Source organism: Bos taurus, chromosome 5 (assembly GCF_002263795.3).
Source record: "Bos taurus isolate L1 Dominette 01449 registration number 42190680 breed Hereford chromosome 5, ARS-UCD2.0, whole genome shotgun sequence".
In the NCBI taxonomy this organism is placed as follows: domain Eukaryota; kingdom Metazoa; phylum Chordata; class Mammalia; order Artiodactyla; family Bovidae; genus Bos; species Bos taurus.
In genome coordinates, this window is record NC_037332.1 from 116344860 (window position 1) to 116369734 (window position 24875).

Here is a 24875-nt window from a genome sequence, read left to right on the forward strand (position 1 = left end):
AGGAGCCAGGGCAAAATGAAAATGCGAGGCTCCTTGTTCAAAAAGGATTAGGAATTTTAAAAACAACAAGGTCCTGATAAATCATGATGGAAAACAATGTAAAAAAAAGAGCATATATATATGCGTGTGTATATATACATAAACATATGTATAACTGAGTCACTTCGCTGTGTAGCAGAAATTGACACAGCATTGTAAATCAACTATACTTAAATTTTTAAAATTTGATTAACAAATAAATGTAAGACAGGGACAGCAGAGCATTGAGCATAACTGTGCAGGCTACATACCCATAAACAAGATCTTGGCAGTTTTTGGCCAAGCTAAGGTGATGCCCCCTTGGGGAACAAGCTGACCACCAGCGACCACATATTTGAAAGCAAATGGGTGGGCTCAAGCTTCAGGAAGCCATGCAGTCATGGGTGCATTTTTTAGTCTTGGAAACGCAAAGTGATTGCAGCTCAGGAGTGGAGCCCCCAGTGAGGATGCTGGGGAGAGAACAGGCAGCTTGTCCCCACCCCTAGAAAGGACCTGGCCTCTGAGCAAGGGGCTTTCGTGTCAATGAGAAATACCTACTGCAGGATGCACCTCAATACTGAGCCAGGTGGAACTTCAGCGCATTGCTGGAGTGTGGGGCTGACCAACTAAGTCTTGGGGAGAAATGCTTGGTCCTGTGAAAACACCGCTTCTGGGGAAGGTTCCTGGGCTTCATTGGTAGGTGGGTTCTTTTCCAGATGAGGCAAACTGCAGGTACTGCAGGAGGTGAACCGGCCGCCTAGGGCCGTAAGCTGACAAATGCCCGAGGCTCTAAACACCCGCTCCACACGCCGCCCTGGGCAGCCCCAGGCTGACCTGCCCACCTCTGCCACCACTGCATCCACGTCAAGCTCTGAAGTTTCCAGATGAATGGGCGGCACCCACCAGGTGGCCCCATGAGCAGCCTCTTCCGTGACCGGCTTGTGGACATCCAGGACTGACTCCGCAAAGGGTCGCATTTGAGAAGTCACTGGTGGAGGAGGGGCATTGGGGGCAAATATCCACTGCGGGGAGAAGTTCTCTGACGCTTGGAGGGAATACCCACTTTCCTGGGACAAGAGACAACATACCCCCCCAACCCCAACCTGTCTCCACAGTCCCCTTGCCTATTTTTCTTTAAAAGAACAACCCGCCCCATTCTCGCAGCCTCTCACAGAGCTCTGGAATAGTGGGCCAGGGACTGTTTTCTCTACGAACACGTCTTCCTGGGAAAGACAGACAAACGGACAAACAGGGCTCGAATATCCCAAGGCCGAGTGACAATGGATGCTCCATGTCCCTCTGCTCCTGTTTCAGGGCTCACATGGCCCTTAACGGGACTGGGCTTGGCCACTCAGAAGGTTCCCAGGCATGGGGACATCGGCTGCCTCTTCTAGCCCCAGACACGTCCCCAGGACCCTGCCAAGCAGAGCCCAAAGGGCAGAGAATGGTGCCAGCAGCCAGGGAGCTCCCGAGAAGAGGAGGCCTGAGCTTCCAGGTGAGGGCAAGCCTGTGAACCCTCCTGCCTTGCCCAGGACAGCTGTCCAGAGGGCAAAGACGGTCCTACATTCACCGCACACGCGGCCCGGAGCAGGTGGGCAGGACCCTGAACCCTGTGTGGAGCCCAGGTCCTCTTCTGGGCACCTGCATCCCAGCTGTCCCCCTGCTCTCAGACAGAAGCACAGGGAGCTGCTTGCAGCAGCTGACCTAGCCAGCGTGCTGGGGGGACAGACAGGAGGGAGCTCCTCAGAGCCCAGGCCTGCTGCTGCTGCGCTGGGGTCCACCACCTTCCGGGAAAATCTGGGGCCACCTCACTCCCCACCTCCCACCCCCCGCCAAAAATTTGCCCAGGATGCACTGGCATGGGTGATAAAATAGGCAGGTGCCCGAGGAAGGCGCCTCAGCCCTGGCACCAGGGGCCCTGGAAACAGCCCCGCCCTGAGCTGGGGGTGGTTGTTTACCACTTGGGAAAAAACATCCCAAAACAGCTTCTGGGTGGAATTTCAGGTCCTGGAGATTTCTGAGTAGCCAGGCGTCTCCCCATCGTATTTCTTTCTTTCCTCCCCTCTCCAGGCCTGCGCTCCCTCTTTGTTGCCAAGCTCAGACGACGCTGCTGAAACCCAGCCCAGAGCCCCGCGAAGCCCGGAAACTTCCAGCTCCGCGACTGTGCGCAAAGTTGGGGTCGCGGAACCGGGGTGACAGCGGCGCCGCGGGGCCGGGTGCGGCGTGCCCCGGGGCCGGCGGCCTCTCGCGGCCTCGCTCGGCCCGGCCGCGCCTGGACCTCGGACCGTGCGCAGGCCGGACGTGAACTTGACTCCGGCGGGACCGCGGGGCACCGGGGGATGACCTGGTAAGCGGCGCCCGGCTCTGCCGCCCTCGCCCTCGGCGCCCCCCGCGGCCGCCGGGGTCCGGGGCTGGGCCGGGGTTGGGGCTGGGGATCGGGCCGGGAGGGGGCGCCCGGGGGGCGGGCGCGGGCGCGGGGGGCGCCGCCGTGACCGTGGCCGCCATGGAGCGCACGGCCGAGCCCGCGGCCCTCCGCCCAGCGAAGCCGCCCGCCCTGGCCTTGCGAACAAAGACTCGGGAAGTTCGGAAGGGAATCTTTCCCGACATTTTCGTCCCCCCCTCCACCCCCTCGGCCGCTGAGTCTGGGCGGCGGCCATCAGGGCTCTTAAAGGGGACAGAAGCTCGCTATGGTTTTCTCTGCCCTCCGGTCTTGCTCGACCCCCACCCGCGTTGCTGAAGTAGAAAGAGGGGGCACCTTGCCGCTCCAGCTTTCAGGTGTTAAGCACCCCCACCCCCCACCCCCCAGGTCCGGGCCAGCCTGAGGCTGCAAGCAGATCAGGGCCTGTGGGATAAGAGACCCCCGTAGCCAGGGGGACATAGCCCTGGACCCCTGCCCTGTTGACCCCGGCCACTGCCATGCCAGGGGGTCCTGGGGGGCTTCTGATCCTCCCCTTCTGCTGAGCTGCCTCCCTGTGGCCCTCCAGGGTGACCCTCCGGAGTGGACCCCCAGCCGCCACCAGCGGCCCCCCACACCGTTCTCTGCCGGGAGGCTGCTGTGCCGAGGCAGCGTCAGTGCCACGTGTGGTGGTAGGTTTGGGGGACACAACCTCACAGCGTGGTCAGGGCCTGAGGGGAGGGGTCGGCCTGGCCCTGTGGGGCCTTGTCCACGGGAAGCAGGGCTGGGGACACTGTGCCCCCACTGGCTTCTGCCCACAGGCCTAGGCCCCCTCGGGCCAATTTCTCTGCACCTTCCTCCTCCGTTTGCCTGAGACAAGGCCTCCTGTGAGTGGCCTGATCCCTGGGGGACACCTAGGCTGTGGGTGGTGGCAGAGCGTCCTAGACCCCCAGAGCAGCGCCCGGCCTCTGAGGCTCTGAGGTTGACTACCCCCGTTTCCCCCTGTCCCAGGCCAGATCCTCCAAACCCCAGCAGGGAAGGCCTGACTGGGCCTGCTCTTGCCCGTGGGTCAGTTCCCAACCTTCCAGAGGCCATAGCTAAGGTCATCTCCATCCCCAGGACACCTGGACCCCAGTGTCCCCTTCACAGAAGGCCATGAATGGAAAAGGCCTGGGCCTGCCGGGGGCTGGACCGGTCACCGCCCTCGGCACCCTGGACATTCCAGCAGGGGCCTCGAGTGGACAGTCTACAGAGATCAGGTGGGGTGCAGTGCAGAGTTCGGGGGACGGTGGGAACAAAGAGCCCAGACCTGCCCTAAGAGGAGGCCTCGCGTCAACTCTGCCCAGTGGGTAAAAGCCTATGGTTCCAGAGCTTCTGGCTCTTTGGGGGAAGGAAATCTAGATTTGTGCACGGAATGCCCTGCATCTGAAAACCCCAAATGCAGGACAGAGGAAACGCATCCCTGGGGTGCAGCCAGCCTGTGGCCTTCTGGGTTGCAGCTCCTGTGCCCCCGTGAGCTGTTTAGTGTTTGAGGGGGGGGGGCAGGTTTCTTAGAGAACCCAGCCCCAGCCCCAAGCTATGACAAGGAAGCCCTGTAGATCTGGGGTGCAGGGATGGGGGAGTTTGTGCCTCATTTATTTCTCATCTCGAAGGAGTCACTTCCATATACTGAGTCATTCAGTTGGCTGAAGCTGGTTTGTCTCTTTAAGACCCGAAATGCTTAATTGAGCTGTTGTGAGGTTAAAATCTTTCTAAACCGAAGTACCCAATTTACCCTGGCCCCAGATCCCCTGGACAACCTGCCTGTCCACTCGAGCTGGGCCCTGCAAGTGAGGAAGGAGAGGCAGGATGCAGAAAGTGAACCTGAACTTGAACTTTCTTACATCCCGGGCAATTAAGCCGCTGCTGCTGCTGGTTAAGATAGCCTGGGTTTATTGTTGCAACGAAGGGTCAGCTCTTTTGTGAGGCAGGCCTGCACTCAGACCCTTGTCTTGTGATGGCTGGATGACCCTGGGCCAGTAATCTCACCTCTCTGAGCCTCAACTTCCTCACTCATAAATTGGGCTAAATAGCAGTTCTGATTCAGTGGCATCCTGGGGGAGAGTTGTGACAGCCGTGTGACTACTCAGCGTGGCTCGAGCATGCGGAGGCACCCGGTAAATCTAGCTGCTCTTATTTGAGGTGGACTGTGGCTTCCTGCTTCTCTAAGACTGCACCTACTTCTGGGGCAGCCTCTCAAATCTCGTATCAACTCTCAAATGCTTGCCTCTCCCCACTTTTTGTGTTTCTTTTCTCACCCCTAAAGAAACCATCACCGAGCCACTTCTTTGTGTTTATAGCCCTGTGCTGAATACAGGGGGTCGAGCGATGAGTCTGATATGGGCCCTGCCTTGAGAAGCTGCAGGGTGCCCTGTGCAATGGTAACACCAGGATGAGTCTCTCTCAGCTAACTTGCTGTCCAGAGAAGGTTGTTTCCTTCAATGCTCCTGTTGCTGGCTGTGCAGTCTCTGTTGAATGCCCCCAGGGGTGAGCAGCTCACTACCTCTTTAGCAGTGTTTCTGTAGAAGCTGTCAGAGGAAGCCTCCTAGAAAGCTCTTAGGAGCCTTCACTGGTAGGACCAGAGGGAGACAGGACTGCAGCAGTGGTTCTGGGTCTGAGGCATTTGGTTTTCCTGGGGAAAACACACACCCGGAAAGAAGGTCCTAAAAACTTGGCGAGATGCTGATTTTCAGTCTCCAGGGAAAGCACTGCACACGATCAATGCATGTTTCTGCAAAACAGAGCCCTGTTTCCCTTTTTTGCCAGTAGTGTGTGCAGCAAGGAGAAGCAGGAGAGAAGGGGTCACAGAGTGGGGAGTAAGACAAACCGAGGACAGAAAGCTGGCCGCTGCCTGCGAGCAGGAAACTGGAAAGCAAGCGCCAGGTTCTGGAGGCCCCAGGCTCCTCGCTGGGGCTGGCTACATCGGTGCGGTGAAAGTGAAAGTGTTAGTCGCTCGGTCGTGTCCGGCTCTTTGCCACCCTGTGGACTGCAGCCCGCCAGGCTCCTCTGTCCGCGGGATTCTCCAGGCAAGAACACTGGAGTGGGTTGTCATTGTCTTCTCCAGGGGACCTTCCCGACCCTGGCATTGAACCTGGGCTCTTGACTGCAGGCAGATTCTTTACTTCCTGATACCAGTGCAGAACCCAGTGCAAAATTAAAATTTAAAAGTGTTAAGGATTTCAGGACGGTGACAGCAGAGCATTAAAGCAAGTACGGGACCTTCGGAATGCGGGGCCTTGCTGAGTGCGGGGCCCTGTGTGGCAGAGGCCACAGACCGCCCTCCCCCCGCCCCAAGCTGGCCCGGCTCCCTGCACGTGTTCCTGCCGCGTGCGGAGGGCCGGGGAGGGCCTGCCGGCAGCTCTGTTGAAGGAGCATGACTCTTCTCCTGCAATGATTTTTTTTTCCATCACTGATGTTACATGCTAATTTTAGAACATTTTGAATCCTCATAAAAGAAGAAAAGAAGTCTTCAATCACCTGTGAAACCACCCTCAGAAATAGCCAGTGGGAGCACTTCATCTAGCTTCTATGAAACGTAATTTTAAGCAGAATGAGCATCTTAGCATCTGATTATATGTATCATTTTGTCTTCTGCTTGTTTCACTAAATATTTTATCACAACTCGTTCCCCAAGTCAGAAGATACTTTTCTGCAAGTTGATTTTTAATGACCGTTTAATATTCTATTGATGAAACTCCTTATGGGCTCAGTCACTCAGTTGTGTCCGACTGTTTGTGATCCCATGGACTGTAGCCTGCCAGGCTCCTCTGTCCATGGGATTTCCCAGGCATGAATACTGCAGTGGGTTGCCATTTCCTTCTCCAGGGGATCTTCCTGACCCAGGGATCGAACCCACGTCTCCTGTGTCTTCTGCGTTGGCAGAGGGATTCTTTACCACTGAGCACCTGGGGAAGCCCCGAAGCTCTTTAACCCCTAATTACTGGACACTTCGGTTATTCCCAATTATTTCCGGTTTTTCGTGTTGTTTGGGGAATGTCTGTGTGCCCGTTGGGGCTTATTTCCTAAGGGATCGAAGGCTGTTAGGAGAGACTTTCAGGTTCCAGAAGCCTTTGGAGGTTGTCTGAAATTCCACCTTGGCCAGGGGCTCAGCCCCCAGCACCTGCACAGCAACAGTACTGAGGGGAGGGCCTGCTGGACCTCTTTTGACTTTTAGACTCAGCCCTCGCCGGAGCTGACTCGACCGGGCAGTGGTGAGCGCACACAGCACGGCTGCCCCGTGAGGGGCTATGACCGGCCCCCTTCACAGACGCGGCCAGAGGCACTGGCCAGGGGCTTCCTGCCTGTCCTGTGCTGAGAAGACCACGTCCGTGATGATGAAGCAGGAAGCGGTTCCTCTCCCCAGCAGACTCCTGGGAGGATCTGGGGGTCCAGGCTGCCTAGAACCCAGAGGCTGTTAGGCTGGGGGTGAAATGAGACAAGGTTTAGCGAGGTGCCCACTCGTGGGCAACATGCAGTAAATGGTGACCAGGAGGAGGAGGAGGTGGGGAGGAGGAGGAGGTGGAGAGGAGGAGGAGGTGGGGAGGAGGAAGAGGTGAGCCGGGAGGTGAGGTTATAGCCCCTTGGGCAAGGAGGGCTCTCAGGGCAACCGGCCAACCGCTCGAAGGCTCCTGAGCGCAGGGGTGAGATCTGCTGACCCCAGCCCAGTGCTGCCCAGCGCTGCGTATGGGCCGCATCCTCAGGGTCTCCTTCGGAGGCATCTGGACATGCTGGGGGCAGGGTGGGGCGTCAGTTTCCTGGTGCTGCCGTGACGAAGTCCACCGATTTGATGGCTCAAGCGGTCAGAGGTTATGGAGGCTGAAGTCTGCAGTGTCTCACGGGCCTCAAATCAGGTGGGGGCAGGATTGCCTTCTTCTGGAGGCTCCAGAGGAGAATCTGTTTCCTGGCCTCTTCCAGCTTCTGGAGGTGCCCACATTCCTTGGCTTGTGGCCCCTTCCTTCGTCTTCAGAGAGAGCAGCGTGTTGCTTCCTCTGATTGTAGCTGGGAAGGAGTTCTGCCGTCAGCTCGTCCCCACCTGCATAATCCAGCTGCTCTCCCAGCTCCAGGCCTTTAACTTCATCACTTCCAGAGTGGATTCGGGCTGTTTTGGATTTATTCCTGGGCTGAGGAGCATCCTGCCCGAGGCTGCTCCGGCTCCAGGCTCCGTCCACCTCAAGGGCAGAGGGTCTGGGGACTCTGGCAGCTTCTGTGCCAATTTGGGAGCTCCCCTTTCTCTTCCTCAGCCCCGTGGGGCAGGCGCAGTGGGCACTGCTATCACCCCCATTTTACAGATGGGCAAACGGAGGCCCAGACAGGCCAGATAACTTGCCCAAGGCCATACAGCTGGCAAGGGGCAGGGTTGAACCTTGGTGATGGCTGGACCTTAAATCAGGGATCCAGGGGGCCCACCACCTGCTTCCAGGAATGTGGTCTTTCTCAGCTCTCAGACATAGTTTGTGATTCTTTCCAGAAGGGTGGCAAGGCTTCCCGCCCCATTCTCAGAGCAGGCCACTGCTGTAGGGGACAGAAGGGCCTTGGGGCAGCCCTGGGGAGGGGGCTCATTTGAGTGTGGAGGGATGTGGGGGGGTTCACAGCGGGCAGGGCCTCACTGCAGCCTGCATGTCGATAGGGAGGGTCAGGGTGCCGAGAGCAAAGGACAAGTGGTCCCAGGCTCTTCACAGGCCAGTGCCCTGCCGGGGGCTTTGGGGCGTCCCTCCTCGCCACCGGCACAGAGCCGAGCCGCTCGGGAAGAGAAAATGAGGAAGAGGATGTTCTGCGGGCGCCTTTGAAGCTGGGGTGGCTCAAGGTCAGCCGAGGGCGTGCCCCACCCCAGGCCGGGACCCCTCCCTGCCACCGCCTGCTGCAGCCGCCTCCGCACCGGGCCTGGCCTGGCATGGGAGGAGTTAAGCCTCCGCGGGCACCTTGGCACGTTGTGCCGCCCAGAACGTCCGGCTCCCCACCCCCACTGCTTTTCTTCCCTTTTTGCCTTTTTTCCTTCTTAATTAATCATACGCTACTGCCCAATTTAAATATGGAAATGCCCAGGCCAGGCAAGGCAATTATTCCTCCGGCCAGGCGGGCTGTCCGGGCGGGCCTTGGGCTGCGGGGAGCATGGTGGCATCGCCCCCTTTCTGGTGTGTGTGAAATTACGTGCACAAAAGGCGTCTCCTCATCTGAGTGTGTGAACTAAATAAATAAATAAGGGCTTTTGTTTGTTTGCCGGCTCCCGTACATGACTGTTTTGACTAAACCGCTCGTGTTGTCTGTGCCTTTATGGGACTCGGGGGCCGGGGGCCGGGGTGGGGGGCGGCCGGCGGGCATCTGGGCCTCTCTGTCCCCTGGCACCAGCGCACCCCCGCCCCTCCCCGCACACACACCCTCACAGGAAAGTTCCCCAGCCCGGGCCGGGCTCCCAGGCAGCTTGGCGCTGTGCCAGGCTCGCCGCCGAGAGCGGGCAGCCGGGTGGGGTGAGCGGCGGCGACACTGAGGACGTGGCCGGGCACCCTGGGCGCCAGCAGGACCCAAGGCCTGGAGGCCGGGGCCCAGAAGGTGAGGGACCCCCGGGTGGGCACAGGGTGGCCCAGCGGCAGGCCGCGGGTGGCGCGGCCAGCCCGGAGCAGGCCCGGGGTGGGCGGAGGGGAGGCGGGCAGAGGACGCGGCCACAAAGCCGGGCAGTGCCAGGCATCGCTGCCTCCCTCCCGCCTGCCCTGCCGGCCCGGCTCTGCAGGGAGGCCGCGCGTGCATGGGGCCGGCCAGCGGCTGCAGACCGCGCTGTGGCCGCTCTGGCCGGAGGAAGGCCCAGCGAGGCGGGGCCCAGGGCTGTCAAGGAGAAAAACATCCCAAGGCCTGCAAATTGCTGCTCTCAGCTTTTTTTTTTTTTTTTTTTCTCCTCTTGCTTGAGAGAGAGAGAGAGAAAAAAAAGCAGCGCTTCCTCTGGAGGCGGATGCAAAAAGGATGCAGAATTTTAACCATCTCCTGCACCATTTTCCCCAACAGGGTGGCCCAGGCCCTGCACGGTGGCACCAGAGGAGGGGTGGGTGGCTAGAGCTTCAGATGCCTCCTTCCGAGAGGGGCTGAGAAGCGTGGCCTCCTCACCCCAGTTCCAGAGGCTGGGTCCCACACGGGGGTGTGAGGCCTGGACGGCATGGGTGCCCAGAGCTGGCTGGTGGTGGCCTGCTGCACACCCTAACAGTCACCCCTTGGGTCGCCATCACATATTTAGTGGGCTCGTCTCTTGGTGGTGAATGTGGCACCCAGAGCACCCGGTTAGGGACCCCAGCACTGAGCTGGGTGGGAATGGGGGGGCTTGGTTCTCACCGACTTGGGGCCTTCAGTCATGCTGCGATCCTGGGCCTTGCTCATGATCAGTATTTGTGCTTTAAAAATAATGTAGAAAGGTTTTTGGTGTCTAGTGGGGACTTCACAAGCCATTCATCCAGGGCAGGACTTAAGGAAGGAATTCTAGAGGGTCATCTGGTCACTGGAAGGGTGGCAGGGAAGTCCCAAACGCAGAAAGAGAGGCCGGCGCACCTCTGCGGGTGAGGACGCTGTTCACTGAGTGGTCAAGGGTGCTCGGAGTGACGGTCCAGGCAAGCACCGTGCCCAGGGTTCAGAAATATGTTTTAATTTTAATCAGGAGAAAAAAAAATGACTATAGCAATAATGAACACATAATGATGAATTCAGTGTGGGTTATATTGTTCTTGATACCAATGCAGTCATAAAATATAATTGTTAATATTTATGGAGGAAGAAGCCATGAAAGCAAAAGTACTTGAATCCAGGAAAGTCATGATGGGGCCTTGGGCGAGTCTGGCCTGTCTCAGAGCAAAGGGTCAGATGTCCAGCTCTGGGGGCCTTTGGGTGCCCTGTGAACCGACTCTCTCTGAACGCCAGCTGGCACAGGTGACACGGCCTGCAGTGGAGAGTCAGGGCCTTCGAGCATGCGTGTGCGTGTTCCTATGCACACTTACGTGCTTTACAAAGGAGTCCCAGACACCTGAGTGTGCAAGACCCATCCTCGAGTCAGTGAACACAGGCTGGTCAGGTGAGGCCGTGAGGGCCTGGGTTCCTGGCCGCTGGGCGAAGGGTTGTCCCTGGTTGGGGCGGGACAGTGGGGTCCTCATTGTCTGCCCAGGAGGAAGCGGGCTGCAGGCAAGGCCTGTTCCCAGACCCCCGTACCCGCAGCCCAGCGCAGCTCTGTCTGATGGAAACATCGTGTGAGCTGCCAAGGCAGCCACATCTGTAATTTAACATGTTCCACATTTTTACAAAAGTAAAAATAGACAGGTGAAATTCACTTTAATAATACGACTTCTTTAATATACATCCGAAATAATGTATTTCGATGTGTAATTAATATGAAATTATTAATGGGATATTTTCCCTTCCCTGCTCTCCCCACCCCCGGTTTTGTATCACAGAGTGTATTTTGCACATACATCTTCGTTCTGAGGGACTCTCCGCAGTCCAAAGGTTCAGTGGCCGCGTGTCGGGAAGGGCCATGGCACTGGGCAGGGCAAGTTTAGCGGTCCCCAGGGCTCCCCTCCCCCAGAGTTGGGGAGACTGGTTTTTCTGCTTCTTTTTTTTTTTGCTGATATCCCTTCTTGACCAGGGAAAGGACGCTGCCACTGGCTAGTCATGCCCCCAGCAGCTCCAAGAGCTGAAAGAATGGGTGTCGAGGCTGCAAGTTTCCAGGGCAAGGAAGGTTCCTCGGCCTCGGTCCCAGACGCCAGGGGGATGGTACAAAGGGCTGGCTTCAGGGCACAATAGTGGGGCGGTTAGTCACAGTGCCGGGCAGCGGGCGGGCAGACAGAGCTCCCTGTGTCTGCGCCTGTCCGGGCTGGGCCCTGCAGCCCGGTTTGCCCTGCCCAAGGCCTTTTGTTTGCACCTTCCCCACTCACTGCTTAACCCCCTGCTGCCCGCTGCCCACCTGGCCACCTGGCCGGGACAGGTTCCCAGGCTCTGGTTTCCATCAGCCACCCCGGCCAGAGGCAAGCTTTCCTCTCGAAGTTGGGCTCAGGCCTGCGTGATTCCGTTGGCATCTCCAGGGACAGAGGCGTCAGGACAGCTCTGTCGCCGTCAGCGTGGCCAGGGGCATTTGTGTGGCTCTGGGACTGGGTCCTTGTGACTTAAAGATCCCATCAGCATTTGAGAGTATTCGCCACGCAGGGAATGTGCGTTTCTGGAAACAATGAAAAGCCAAAACTGTGAAAAATTAAGGAGTGGCCCTGAAGCTGGTGCCTGCACTGCATGTTTTAAAGTGAACAGACTGATATAAATATTTTAATCCTGTGCACAGATAGATGGATAAGATAAAATAAATTAGTCATGTCCCAGCCTTGTCTGGGGATTGAAAACAGGACTTCTGTCAGCATTTGCTATTTAGCAGTTACAATTAAAATCTCCCCTTGTAGGTTGCAATCCTGGCATCTCAGAAATGGAATTAGCTGTTTGTTGTGATTTGACAGTTAAATTATTAACACGTGGAGAAGGTAACTGCCCCCCCCACACACACACAAAAGGTATAAAACACAGTTAACAGTCTCCCCTGTCTCTCTTTAATTTAAAAATGATCTGTGCAGAGATTCTGCATGTTGGCTTTTCTTTGTGAAATTAAAGTGCATGTGTTTTTATTTTAGAAGGCAGAGATGGTTTGCTGTGCCCTGGTTAACAAGGGGAAGTAAAAGAAAGGGTCCTGTGAAAATGTGCCCATCTCCTGACAGCTTAAAAAGCCAAGAGCCAGACGTTTTTTCTTGGAGGAAATAGATGTCTCCGATGTATTCACCTTACCCGTGGGTGACATTTTGTAATTTATTTATTGTATCACTTAAACCTTATCTACAAATTGAGGATGGCTTTGGAATATCACAAGCTTGGACCTGTTTGGCCCCTCCGATGTTGGTGACTCTCTCTTAAAGATCACTGACCGTGGCCTCTGGGCCCAGCCCGCTCTCAGGATGGAGCACACAGCCCACCTCTGCTCTCAGATTGTACGTGATGGGAGACTCATGGTCAGCTCACACCCTTTCGTTCTGATGTATTTTAAACCAGTTAAGATGATTTTCACACAGAGTGGTATAGCTTACTTGCCTTCTGAGGGCCACTGGATTTTCAAGCTGGAGTACAAAATTTTTTTTTTTTTTTTCAAAATCCAAATTTAGAAATTGCCTTTTAGAGTAGAAAACAGCATTCTGGTTTGCCTTTTAACTCCCTTTGAAAGAAAGACACCAAAGATCAAATGTATTTGATTTATGGATTTGCTCCCATCCGTTGTTATCGAGGGGCTGGAAATGGCCCACTTCAACAAAGTCCGGTAGGGAAAGGCGTGTGCCCACGCAGGCAGAGAGAGTTCTTCGGGGTGAACTCGAGCCCCAGAGGGGCACAGGCATGTTTTTCCCTCCCAGGAGGAGTGCGGCGTTCAGCTATAGTGTCATCATATGAAAACAGGACAGCCCCTGCCTTTCTGAGACGCTGTCACACCTCTGCCAGGCCACTTCGCTGCAACACACCTCTCGAGATAATTGGATCCTGTGCAAATACTATTGTTTTCGAGCAAACCCAACACAATCTTCATTCACTGCAGTTCCGCCCCGGCCATAGGCACCACCTCCAGTAATGAGGAAAAATAATGGAAAAAACGGGAAACACACTGGATCCTTGGGAAAAATATCTCCCCTGCAGGAAGGTGCTAAGATGGAGGCCCAGAAGCTGCCAGAGGGACAGTAGGGTGGGGGCGGTGGGGAGGGGGGCGGCGACTCTGAGCCTCCATTCAAATCTTGGGGCTCTTAACTTGGCTCTTCCACCCCTGAGTCTCCCAAATTGAAGAGGAGGAAGGTGTCCTTCCCTGCTCCCTGTCAAGGGTTGTTGCGAGAATTAATCACACGGTGGCCAGTATTTGCATAGCAAGGCTGCCAGCTTTCATTTTCTGTTTGAAAGCGTTTCTCTAAAGGGCAAAGTGCTAGAGACACGCGACCCAGCATTATCACCCTGAAAACTTGCCTGGCAACAGTGTATGGTTCTTATTGTTTATGTTCAACCCCTGAGTAGTAGTAATCATTTATCTTAGTCTTAAGATGAATTCTGTTGGTTGGACTTATAATAGTTGTATTAGCAATAGGATCCCTTTCTATTTTGAAAGCAATAATTGGAAGATGCAGGAAAAGGCACGACAGGGAGAAATCGTTCAGCACCCATGGAAGCTCTGGTCACATGTCCACAGATTTCCTTCAAGCCTGTCTTCTCTGCCTAGTCGTAGCATCTACTTTCCGATGCCTCCACGGCACTTTTGGGCTGGGGCCACCTGGCCTCTTTGTGTTTCTGTTTTCCGGTGGCAGCGCCCAGCTCCAGGCCACCTCCTTCACGCAGGTCCTGGTGTTTGGGGAGAAGACCTCGGCTCTGTGGTCCCGGGGCTCCTTCCCCTGCCCTCCTGGGAGCCGTGTCAGCAGAAGGCCAGGCTGCCAGCGAGGCCCCAGGGCACAGCCCAGCCTCTCCTAGGGCCTCGGGGACAAGAGGCAAGCGGCCGAAAACACAGCCTCCCACGGTGCCCATGGTGGTGATGGCCAGCAGCTCGGCCGGGCCTCCTCCGAGCTGATCAGGGCTGGGTCTTGGGAGGACGGCAGGCACCCCGCGGCAGGCAGTGCTGAAAAGCAGGCCTGAGGTTTGAATTCTCCCAAAGAAAGCACCTCGGGCCAAAGCACTCCTCAGATGTGCAAAATTTCGACAGAGCTGTTGAGATAATGTTTCCAAGGTATTCAGCTCTCTGGTCCTGACCTAAACTCACCAAGTGGATGGCGGTTAGTGCCAAGTGACTCGGTAGGCACACAGAGGCCAGAGCTTTCATGCAAGGGCACAGTTCCCAAACGCTGTGTTGCAATCAGGCATGTGCCTCAGCTGGTCCCACAAACCCATCAGGCGAAAGTTCCAGAATTTGTGAGTTCATTGCTGCTACCGTGAAGTCTCCGTAGCTCTGTCTTGACCCCCTCAGATAACGCTGTGGCTTCAACGTCAGATTAACAATGGATCATGAAGAGATTTGTTAACAACCCATACCGCAGACAAACTTCACAGGCAAGGTCATTGGTCATAGTGTTAATTACGGTACAGAAATACTAGCAAGAACTGAAGTTCTTGTAATAATAATAGGGAGTTCTGGGGTGAATTATCACTTAACAGTATAATGGAATATTAATTATGTCACTGTTAAAATACTGTTGACAAAGAGTTTGTCAGCGCGTAGGGACATATGGGAGCCAATATTTCCCAAACAGTAAATATGTATGTAAATTATGCATTAATATTGTATGCATATGTTCACTGTTGGGAAGGAAATGCAACTGAATATTATTTTCTACATAATGGCATATAGGTGACTTTTCCTTTTCCCCTGTATTTTAGACTTGGATTATTTATACTTCTTATTACTAAAATTATCTCTAAAATGTCTATCTTCATATTTTACTTTTAAATTACTTATGTTTTAGATTAGGCTGTGCCTTCTCTAAACATGTGGTATTTTTATAAGCAAGGAAAAATCATTTTTAAAGTTTTGTGAGTAGAAATCTAGACAAATGGCATATTTTCCTTCAATAGTTGTGGATAGATGGCATGTAGCAGAAATATTCGTTAGGTCAACAAATATGTATAGTCAGTAAATAGTATTCGTTCTCTTATAAAAGATTTGTATGTTGATAGCTTATTAATCAAATCCTATATGAGTTTCCTAGTGAAACATATATACTTGAACAGCTAAGGCATAAAAATGTCAACTAGGATTTTGTTTGAACTTAAGAAGTATTTTTGTCCCCATAAACAACAGCATCAAGAAGTGGGGGAAAGGCGTTCTTATTCTTGGATGTTTGGTCCAATGACCTCCTCCCCACCCCGCCCCCCCCATGGTTAGACTCTGCTTGATTTTGAGTTTGTGCTTTCTGCTCCTATTGCTTGTTTTGTGAGGGCGATTAAAAAGATCCTGCAAGTTCCTATCTGGAGAACACAGATCTTGAATTCAGCATGCCAGATGATACACTGTGGTCGTTGGGTGGAAATCTTAGGGTTTATTTATACACTCATGTGCTTTCTTTTACAAGAAAGAAAGAAAAGGTGATTTTTCCCCCCAGCTTGTACTTCCCAGGACTTCTCTACCTCAACATATTATTTTTAAAATGTATGTTATTCTGCAGCCTTAAGTCACCTGCTGCTGGGCGGTGCATCTCTGTGCCCAGACAAGAGGCAGGGCATTTTCTTTTTTAACCCTCACGCTGCAGGATGGTGTGACCTGAGAAACGCTGTCCGTGTTTGCATCTAAAAACATCAGCCTTCAAGCAAGTGCCATTTGCTGTCCCATAAAATGAATTAAATGAATTCCCCGGACCAGCAGTGTTGGAAAGGGTCGGGAAATCTATGACTCCCTGCCCGAGGTTGGTTTACAAGGCCCGGTGGAGGGGCGGGCGGTTCCCAGAGTGACCCCCTCCCGGGCCGCCACGGGGCGCAGGTGAGCCGGGCCCCGGGGCCCCTCGGATGGCCGCCCGCGCGCGCTGACCCGCGGCCTGCGTATCCCCGCCGGTTGCGCCGGTCAGGGCGGCCCAGGCGGCGGAGGACCCGGGGAAGGGCTGGTGGGGAGGCGCCCGGCTGGGAGGTCCCGGGGCCTCCGGGGCGCGACCCTCTAATCCGCTTTAGTCACTATATTGTGCGCTTCGCTCGGGCAGAGTAAACAAGGCGGGCCCACCGGGCAGCGGCCGGCGGCCCGCGACTCCCTGACCCCAGGGTCGCGCCCTTTGTTCGCCCTCAATGGGGCCGCCCCGCCGCCAGCCCGCGGCTAATTGGGGCGCGTGCCGCCGCCGCGACCCCGGCCCCGCCTCGGACCTGGACTCGGACAGGCCCTCCGACCCCGGCCCTGGGGACCCTGGCGCGCATCCGTTCCGGCGGGCGCTCGGACCCCTGCTCCGACCCAGATCCTTGCCTGCCGGACCCGCCCCGGACTGACTCCAGGACCCCCAGCCACGTGGACCCGGCCGCCGCCCCGCTCCCCACCCGATGCGGACCCCAGGCCCCAGATCTGCCCGGCCCTGGCCCCGCCCGGAGGAGGCGTACGAGGCCGCCCAGCCTCAGGGCCGTGCGGACCCGCCCGGAGGAGAATAGCCCCGGCCCCCACTGCCCGCCCAGGTCGCCGATGCGCCGGTTCGACGACGGACCCCAGGCGGCCGCAGCCCGGTCCAGCCGGCGCCCGGCTGGAGGCGCCTCGGCAGGGCCTTTAGGGACGGCAAGCCTCCCGCCGAGGTGCGGAGGAGGGTCTGCGGTGCCAAGTTTTCCTTTCTGCCCGCCTCGGTTTCTCTGGGCATCCTGCCGTCGGAAAAGCAGAGGTGCTCCAGGAGGGCCTAGTCCAGAGTCCTCAGCGGGGACACAGGGACCTTCCGACGCTTCTGCTCTGGGATGCGGGCCCCACCCCTCCCAGCCCTGCCTTCTCCTCCAAATCACTGCCTTACGGAGGCCCCGGCAGGTCCAGGTGAATCCTCAGGCAGGACGTGCTGAAGGAGTTGAGGTGACACTCAGCTTGAGCGTTGTCCCCTGCGTTCTTTGTTTTTTCCTCCAATGCTGGACAGGGTTATAATTTTTATCCCAAGCAGCTTTTGAGACTTAGCGCCTTGTAACCTTTTTCAAAAATTTTTAAACGTTTTGTCTTTTTTTCTTTTTTAAGCCTGTTTTCTTGTAATTAAGTGTAAAAAGAAAGCAAGTGGAAGGAGTCTTGGAAGACTTTGCCTTTGAAAATGAACAGGGCGGAGGCTTCAAGTTCTTGGCCAAGCCAGACCCTCTGGCCTGTGCCTCATTGTGTTCTGTGGGTTTTGTTCACCTGGCTTTGCCGAGGAAACTATAAAATGCTGAGTTTGTTTCTGAGCTGGTCGTTTGTGGGGTGCAATATTCTGAGATGGAAGTTGGCTTTGGGGGAAGACCTGCTGTCCTGAGGGTGATCTGGTGGGGTCAGCGTGTACCAGGAGCCCCGGGAGGAGGCAGGCGCTTAAGGAAGCTTCTCCCCGTGGTGCAGGTCTCTGCTGGAGAGGGCAACACCATGGCGACTGGCCCTGCTGGCATCACCTTCAGTCCAACCATTTCCCAAATAAAGCTGGTTCCCTCTTTCTTTACCCCTTCCCTGTGGTCCTGGCCCCTCCCCAACCGTGGCAGTTTCCCCAGTGCTTTCCCGTTTCTGAGAAGCAGGAACCATCTGACGGGGACGCATGTGCCCCTGCAGACCGCTGGCATCTGGGCACGGGACCTTGGCCACCCCTCCAGAAAAGAGCTGCCCCTGGAGCCTCTCCACGGGGAGCCGGTCATTAGGGATGCTCGCTTTGAGGTTCTCTCAGGCCGTTCTCGTCACCCGTTTGGCCTTTTACATTGAGACTACGGGGTGGGACCTGCCGGGTTCACAGAGGGCCGGAAGCCAAGGAAGGCTTGGGTGGGGGCTCGGCGCTTTCCTGGCTGTGTGGTGGGGGAGTCTCTGGTTGTGGGGTGTTGGCACCCCAGCAAAAGGGATGGTGAACAGGGGGCACTCTGACCCCTCAGCTCAGGCGAGGCGGCTTTGTTCCGAGGACTCTGGCAGGCCCAGCTCGGGTGCGATTTTACACCAGGATGTTGGTTGGTCCAGCCCAGCTTTGAGGGTGATGCACCTGGCGGGGAAGGGTGGACGCCTCAGATGACCAGAGCTGGTTGTGGAAGGCGGGAGATTGCCCAAGCTGGCCAGCTAAGGCAGTCCTGGGACCCAGATTTCAATGGAGCTCTGTTTTTCCTGGGAACTGTTCTTACATATATATATACATATATATATATACACACACACACACACACACATATATAAAAGCCTGAGTGTGCATGAGTGTGAAGGGGTGGCGGTGATATTTTCTGTTAAAAAAGAAAAAGCAAAAATAACGAAGCAGTGTGTGTGGCCTCTGTGACGCTGGGCCAGAGTCACTGTTCCAGCCACGTGTGCCTCAGTTTCTCTCGTTTTTAAGGAGGTTTGACCATTCTTGTTCTGTCTGCCACTCGGGCTGTGAGGATCACGTGGGACGGGGTTCGGAACTCGCCTTGTAAGTGACGAGATGCTTGCTACACACTCACACGAAATACTATCCTGCTACCTTAGCAAAAATCTTCACTTTGAGTCGTTGCTTTCTGAAACTGTTTTGTGATACCTGGCACTGACTAAATGCTTGGGGTGCTTTGGTTGATTTGAACTGTATCAAAAACCCTGTGCGGTGATGCGAGCCGGCTGTGGGCTGCGCGTGGGGAGAGTCTGGACAAGATACGAAGCATCCTGGTGCCCTCAAGGCCTTCAATCCTGTCAGCAAGATGGCCCCCAATTTGGAGGATTGGACTGCATGCTTTGGAGACCCTCCTCTTCCTGGCATCTTTACCGAGTGCCTGGGCACGTTCATCCCAGGGTCCACGGCTCTGTCTGCAGCCTCACCCAGCCTGGCTTAGGTAGTGATATTTGGGGCGTGAACCCCAGCCTGACCTCCTCTGTGAGGGATCAGGCTCACCCAGCTTCAGAGCTACAGGCCGGAGAACACGCCCCGGCCCCGGGCCCTAGCCGCGCTGCCCGAAGCTGGCCTGGCCGCTTTAGTCCTGACTATGCCGAACGAGGTCAGCTTGGTTTCCCATTCACAAAACACAATTTTTTTTTAATTACGGGGAAAGTTTTTCTATATCTGAGGTCTGTCCTTCATGCCTACAGCAGGTTATGTTTTCACTGGCTTTTGGTGTTTGCACATGTGTCGTGATACGAGTGATCCCCCCCAAAATACAGGTAGGGCCTGCCCTTCCTCTGGGCTCAGCGCTGGCCACCAGGACCTCAGGGGAGCCCACAAGCTGTAAGAGCCGCAAAACCTATGTCCCCACACACACACGTACACGTGGACACACACACATACATGGGAGTCCACGCGTGTGCACGCACATGCACACGTCCCAGGATATTATCTTCATGCTGCCAATGTTTTAATGTTCTAATGTTCAAGTTTGAGGCGGCGACAGGCTGTCTTGAAAGGCTCGTTCAGCCTGTCTGCCTTGGGGCTATTTTATTTATAAGTCTTCTTGTCACGTCAAAGAGCTCTGTGTTTCTCGCAGGCTGTGTTCGGGTGGTTGAGTGTTTTGGCTTTTGGCTACAGCTGGTTAATTTTTCCGAATCTGTAGATCCAGGTGTGCGCTGAGAAGTTTTTTCCCAGCGCAAGAAGTTTGCCGGTGAGCCTTGGGGTCCTCCTAGAAATGTGTGTGTGAGAGACTGCCAATCTCGGAGAGGTTGTGAGTGAGAGGAGGAGGTGGCCGTGCCTGCGTCCACAGCCTCCCCTCAGACGCCGAGTCTGGGAAGGACTTTGGAAGCAGAATCTTGAAGCTTGTTTAGAATACAGAGCTGAAAAACGGGTGAATGGCTGAATCGTTAGCAACTACATTGACGGGAGTTGAAAATCCCTCTCTCTGAACATCGTTGGAAGCCAGGCACAGCCGTGAAAACGCTTGTCCACATCTCTGGTTGTTTTCAAATATATCTAAAAAATATATGTTCATCATGTAAAAATTATTTAGACCCTTATTTTCAAGTCTAATATCATCCACTGTCTGATTGCTTACATGACCTCTTTCTTTTGGTTAAAAAAAAAAAATGAACTTCGTGTTTCTTTAAAATTAGGAATTACACCAAAAGTTGCTCTATAAATAGCAAGAAACAAAACAGAACAAAAGCACTGACTTTCTTTTTTAGTATTTTATTTTGCAGCCATTAAATATTATCTTGTCTTGCAGTGATAAATTTAGGTGAGACATTTTTTCACTTTTTATAGAAAGGGCATATGTGAAAAATCCAACCTTAATATTATCTTTCTGTTAACCAGATCTAAAAACTATAATATTTATACATAGTCAGGAAAATGAAACTGTCATTATGCATAAGGTGAAGTACTTGTGCTGTGTGAAATCATGTTAGAGTTTAAAAAAAAAATGGGAATATTTCAATAAATAAGACCAGTGTGGTCAAATTTCAAACAATTTGTAATTGACACTCCCATTCCCTAAGTCCTTCTTTCTGTATGGATTCATTTTGTGGGCAGTTTAGGTCTTGCTGTAGTCATTTTAAAGATGTAATCTGTGAAATCTTTATTTAAAAAACAAGTTCCTGCTATGCCTTGCAATTTAGCAGTAAACCATCTGAATTCTAAATCAGGGTTTTTTCCTTTCTTTTTTTCTTTATTCTAGACGGGTTATAATTTATCTAGCTCACTGAAGGACTAAGAAATGATATTAAAATTCCCATTTTGTCTGTGGGGAGGAAAAAGAATTCGATAATGATCTTCATTAGCATTTCAGCATTATTTAAACTAAAAAAAAATAAACATTTGACAGTTTTAAAAATTACTTTCAATTCTTAATTGCTAAATTCTGCTTAGATATAATTCTAAAAGAATAATGACTAATAATGACTATCAGACTCCTACAAAGTATTGATAAGATATGAAAAGTACTTCCAAAAAATCGATACTTTTCAACCATGAAAGGAAGGCATTCCTTGAAAACTGAGGGAGTGAAATTCTTTTCAGATTTTCTGATGTCTTTTAGTTCTTGTGGAAATTAGTACCTCCTTCTACCAGAAACTGTTACAGTTCAAATTCTAATATATCTTTAATTGCTAAAAAAAAAAAAAATTGCTATGAGCCACACAATAAATTCTTTAGAAAAATGTTAATTTCCCAATTTATGATGATTCCATTTTAGAAATTGCAGAATTGAGCAACCTAAATACATAAATTCATCACCCACATCTTTTTGAAAGGTAATTTTGATGTTTTAAAAAATTTAGTTTGTGCTGTGCTTTTTCTCATTCCTTATAGGAAGCCAGGAATATAGCTTTGGCATTTGAAACATGCATATATAACCAGGGATACTGGCCCATCTTCTTTAATTCGTATTTTCTGATTTGTGCTTCTTACTATTTTGGAATGGAAAAGATGCATTGTAATTTCTCATTGGTAAGAGGAAATTTCTCATACTAACACATATGTATTATATACAGTATATTCACATATTTATATCCATGATCGAACACACACCTATTTTAGACTTCTAGGTTTTGGATGCTCTCCTTTTAATTGAAAAATATTAACTCCTTAAAGAATGGCCTCGGGGTTAATAGACTTTTTTGATACACACGCACAGGTGACATTACGGACGTGAACATGTAGATTTCCAAAGTGTGTTTAATACGATGAAACAGCCACTCACAGAAGCTTTCTGACCAGACAGGTGGCTGCGTGGTGTGGCGCTCCGCCCGTCAGCCGCGCATCACTGTCGGAAGCGGGCACACCGAGTCTGTTCTTTGTGTGTGTATATTTTTTTAAAAAAGAAAGAAAACACAGAAGTGCCCTGCCAGCATGCTTTTTTTGTGGGGACGAGGGCTGGCTACCAATGCAGTATCCTGCCCTGTGCTCTGTCCCTCAGAGATGCTTGTCCCGTGCCCAGAGTTCCTTTCTATTGTTCGTTAACTCAAAAACCAAGTAACCTAAAGCAAAAGGTTCTGAAAAATGCTTCTTTACGTTTGGAAGGAAAGAATCCTTTCTATGGATACTTGCTCACTTTTCCTTAACCACCCTGAGACCATACTGTTTTACTCACCTGAAGGCTTCTGTCCCCTCTATTAAAAAAAAAAAAAAAAGCTTACCTAAGGTAAATTGATGCTAATAGGTTTGCAGGTAAATAATTGAGAGTTAAAATGAAGTCTTCAGAAAGCAAGGGTACAAGTTATTACGAAATAGATGGATCAAAATGGAATCCCAAACCTACAAACTGCTCTGTGACAAAGGCAAACGGGAAAAGAAAACAGGGAGCCAGGGCTGCTTTTCCGCACGGTGCCCAGAGCTCTGCAGAGGCTGCCCAAAAGGGCACTGTCTGGGATGACTGGAAGGGTGGCATCTGACCCACGAGCGGCCACAAACCGGCCACCTCCGGTTTACTGGGCTAGTTTTTAAAGCATCAGAGCCTTGGGGTGGGCAAGTCGAACGTCTAAAACCCAAGTGAACATGTAAGTTTTCACTCACACTCCATCCTGCTTACTTTAATTAGATTAAATGCATCTGTTTACCAAGTCCTGCTAATGCTTTGGACACCGAAAATTTTAAAGTATTAAGTGTCGCTAGGTTAAGAACAGGGAAACCAAACTCAAGCGACCCGGCCTTGCGAGGCTGGACTGTGGCCGAAAGCTGTGCTGGGCACGGCAGGAAGTGGCCGGCCGCATTCCCATTAGGCACATCTTGGGAGAAATCAGGAAAAAATAACTGTATAAGGCTGATACTATAAACATCCTGGTATAGCGAGAGCCCTCCTATGACTTATTTTTCAAATATCTGACCACGGGCATGGTGCAGCCCACAAGCAAGAGACCAGGTTCTTCCTCCAAGAAAGCTGTTCATCAGAATATTCACCCAACAAAGTCAATTTCCATGTTTCCTCTTTGCTAATGTGAGCGCCCTTTTAAAATTTATTTACTTTGAATAATCCAATATGATAGCGAGTTGGAAAAAGACTTTACAAACCTGAAACCTTAAAAAATACCCAACAGAACAACAGGAATGCTGTTATTTTCCTTACGTAAAGCAGAATTTGATTTCTGAATTTGCAACCAAATTATATGTAAATCCTTGCCAAGTATAGAGAGGATAAAAAAGTGTGTGTTCTTGAATATTATTCTGACTCACCCAATTTCTTGTTTTACCAAATAAAAATTGGGAGGAGGAAAAATTAACTTATTACTGTGTGTGAGAGCAAGAAAAAAAAAAAAAAACAGCTAATAAAAAGATTAGCAAGCCAGTACGATTATACAATGATTTCAGGTGAAAATTACAAAGCTAATATCTTGGCATTTAGTCATTGCCTTCATAATGATATAGTTGTCAAATCGGTATTTGTGCCAATGGAACAAGACTTGTAAGTGGCATAATGGAAGATAATCTTTTTCTTTGTGGCTTTTTAAATTCAGTGTTTTAATCCACCCATTTAATCACACAACATATATCACATTAGTTATAATATTTATAGTGTTTAGGAGAGTGATTATAAATAGATTATAGCGTGGTGGTTGAATGTATTGGTTATAGTCTTTGTCTGTGTGTGTGTGTGTGTGTGAATTTATCTCAAAGGTATGCAGCCTTTCTGGAGTTTGCACTTGGGAATGGTTTTCCGTGAGAAGAGTCACCAGATATTTATTTTCAAAATCTCCATTTGGTCCTTACCAAGCTTGCTCATTATTTTGGAAAAACAGAGATTTGGTATTAAAAGGGCCCGGTACGTCCAGTGTTTAGGTCTCTGTATCCAGCCTGGTTTCTGAGGCATTTCTGTTGCTCTAGAGTCCCCAAGTTGCTAAACCACAAAATGTCTTTAATATGTTTTTTATAAAGGAGTTGAACCATACAGTAAAGATGGGGAAAGGGGGACTTTATAATGGCAGTTAGTGGTCGGGTTCTTCCTTGGTGTGGCCAGAGCAGGAGGGGGTGACGGCAGGGTCTGTATGGCTTGGGCGGGGGCGCCTTGCAGTGCTCATCTCGTGGGAATGTGCCCTCTTCCCCCACATGTCCTGGTCAGGGCTGGGAACTGTCATAGTGGAGAAAATTATAAAGGACTGCGCTAAGGAGAGATTGGTTTTTCCTGCCGTCTTGTTGGAACGTGGCTACGGCTGCTGGGAGTCCTTTTCTGAGGAAGGGGAGCACAGAATTCCTGGGCTTCCCAAGGGGACCCCACAGCCCTGGAAGCTGGGAAGGGTCACCTCGGACCTTCCTCGGAGCAGGAGCAAAACCCACCCCATCGTGGAGCCACCCCAGCTTGGGCCCTCTCTCTTGGTGTCAGCAGCCGTAGAAAGTGAAAGTTGGTCAGGGTTTCGGTGAAAAGATTAACCAGAAAACATTTCCACTCCACTCTCTAAAACTGAATTTTCTCATGGCTGGGGATGGGGGTGGGGGGTGGAATGTCTGTCCCTACAAAGATGAGGCCATTAGGAAGATTCTAACACACAAGAAAGTAATTTTGGAAGATTTCTTAATCCATCCTATTTCCCTCCTCCTTCCCTTCCTCCTCCCCACATCGTATATGTCATGCGGTGGTGGCAGTCATGTGTGTGTGTGTCTAGCACGATTCAATGCCAAGGTCAGGGTGGGCCTAGGGAGCCTCCTAGGTGGGTTGGTGGGCAAGGGAGGCCCTGGCCTGAGCTGCTCCGCCTGCCCCAGCCCAGCCTGGCACCATGGCGGGTACCCCCTGCCTGGGCAGTCCAGTGTGGAATGAAGTTTCCTGGGAAGCAGGGCCCACGAGGAACTTTTGAATTTACCAATGGCATAAAAAGTATATATATTTTTATGACAACGGGCAAGTTTTAATTGGTTGACAGAGATGGCGAGATGTGACG

The 24875-nt window shown here is 52.3% G+C and overlaps 1 protein-coding gene across 3 annotated transcripts in view; it reads left to right on the forward strand.

Moving 5' to 3' along the window:
- The first annotated feature begins 712 nt into the window (after positions 1-712).
- The window catches only part of LOC101903200 (translation initiation factor IF-2), a 63843-nt gene continuing 39680 nt past the window's right edge, over positions 713-24875 (forward strand). The window contains exons 1-3 of one of the 3 annotated variants that reach the window (XR_009494719.1): positions 713-1513; positions 2089-2365; positions 3003-8998. The gene's annotated coding sequence lies outside the window, so the exon portion shown is untranslated. Of the gene's footprint in view, positions 1514-2012; positions 2366-3002; positions 8999-24875 lie in introns of those variants that run through there. The other 2 variants (XR_009494718.1, XR_009494717.1) reach the window with 2 other exon arrangements.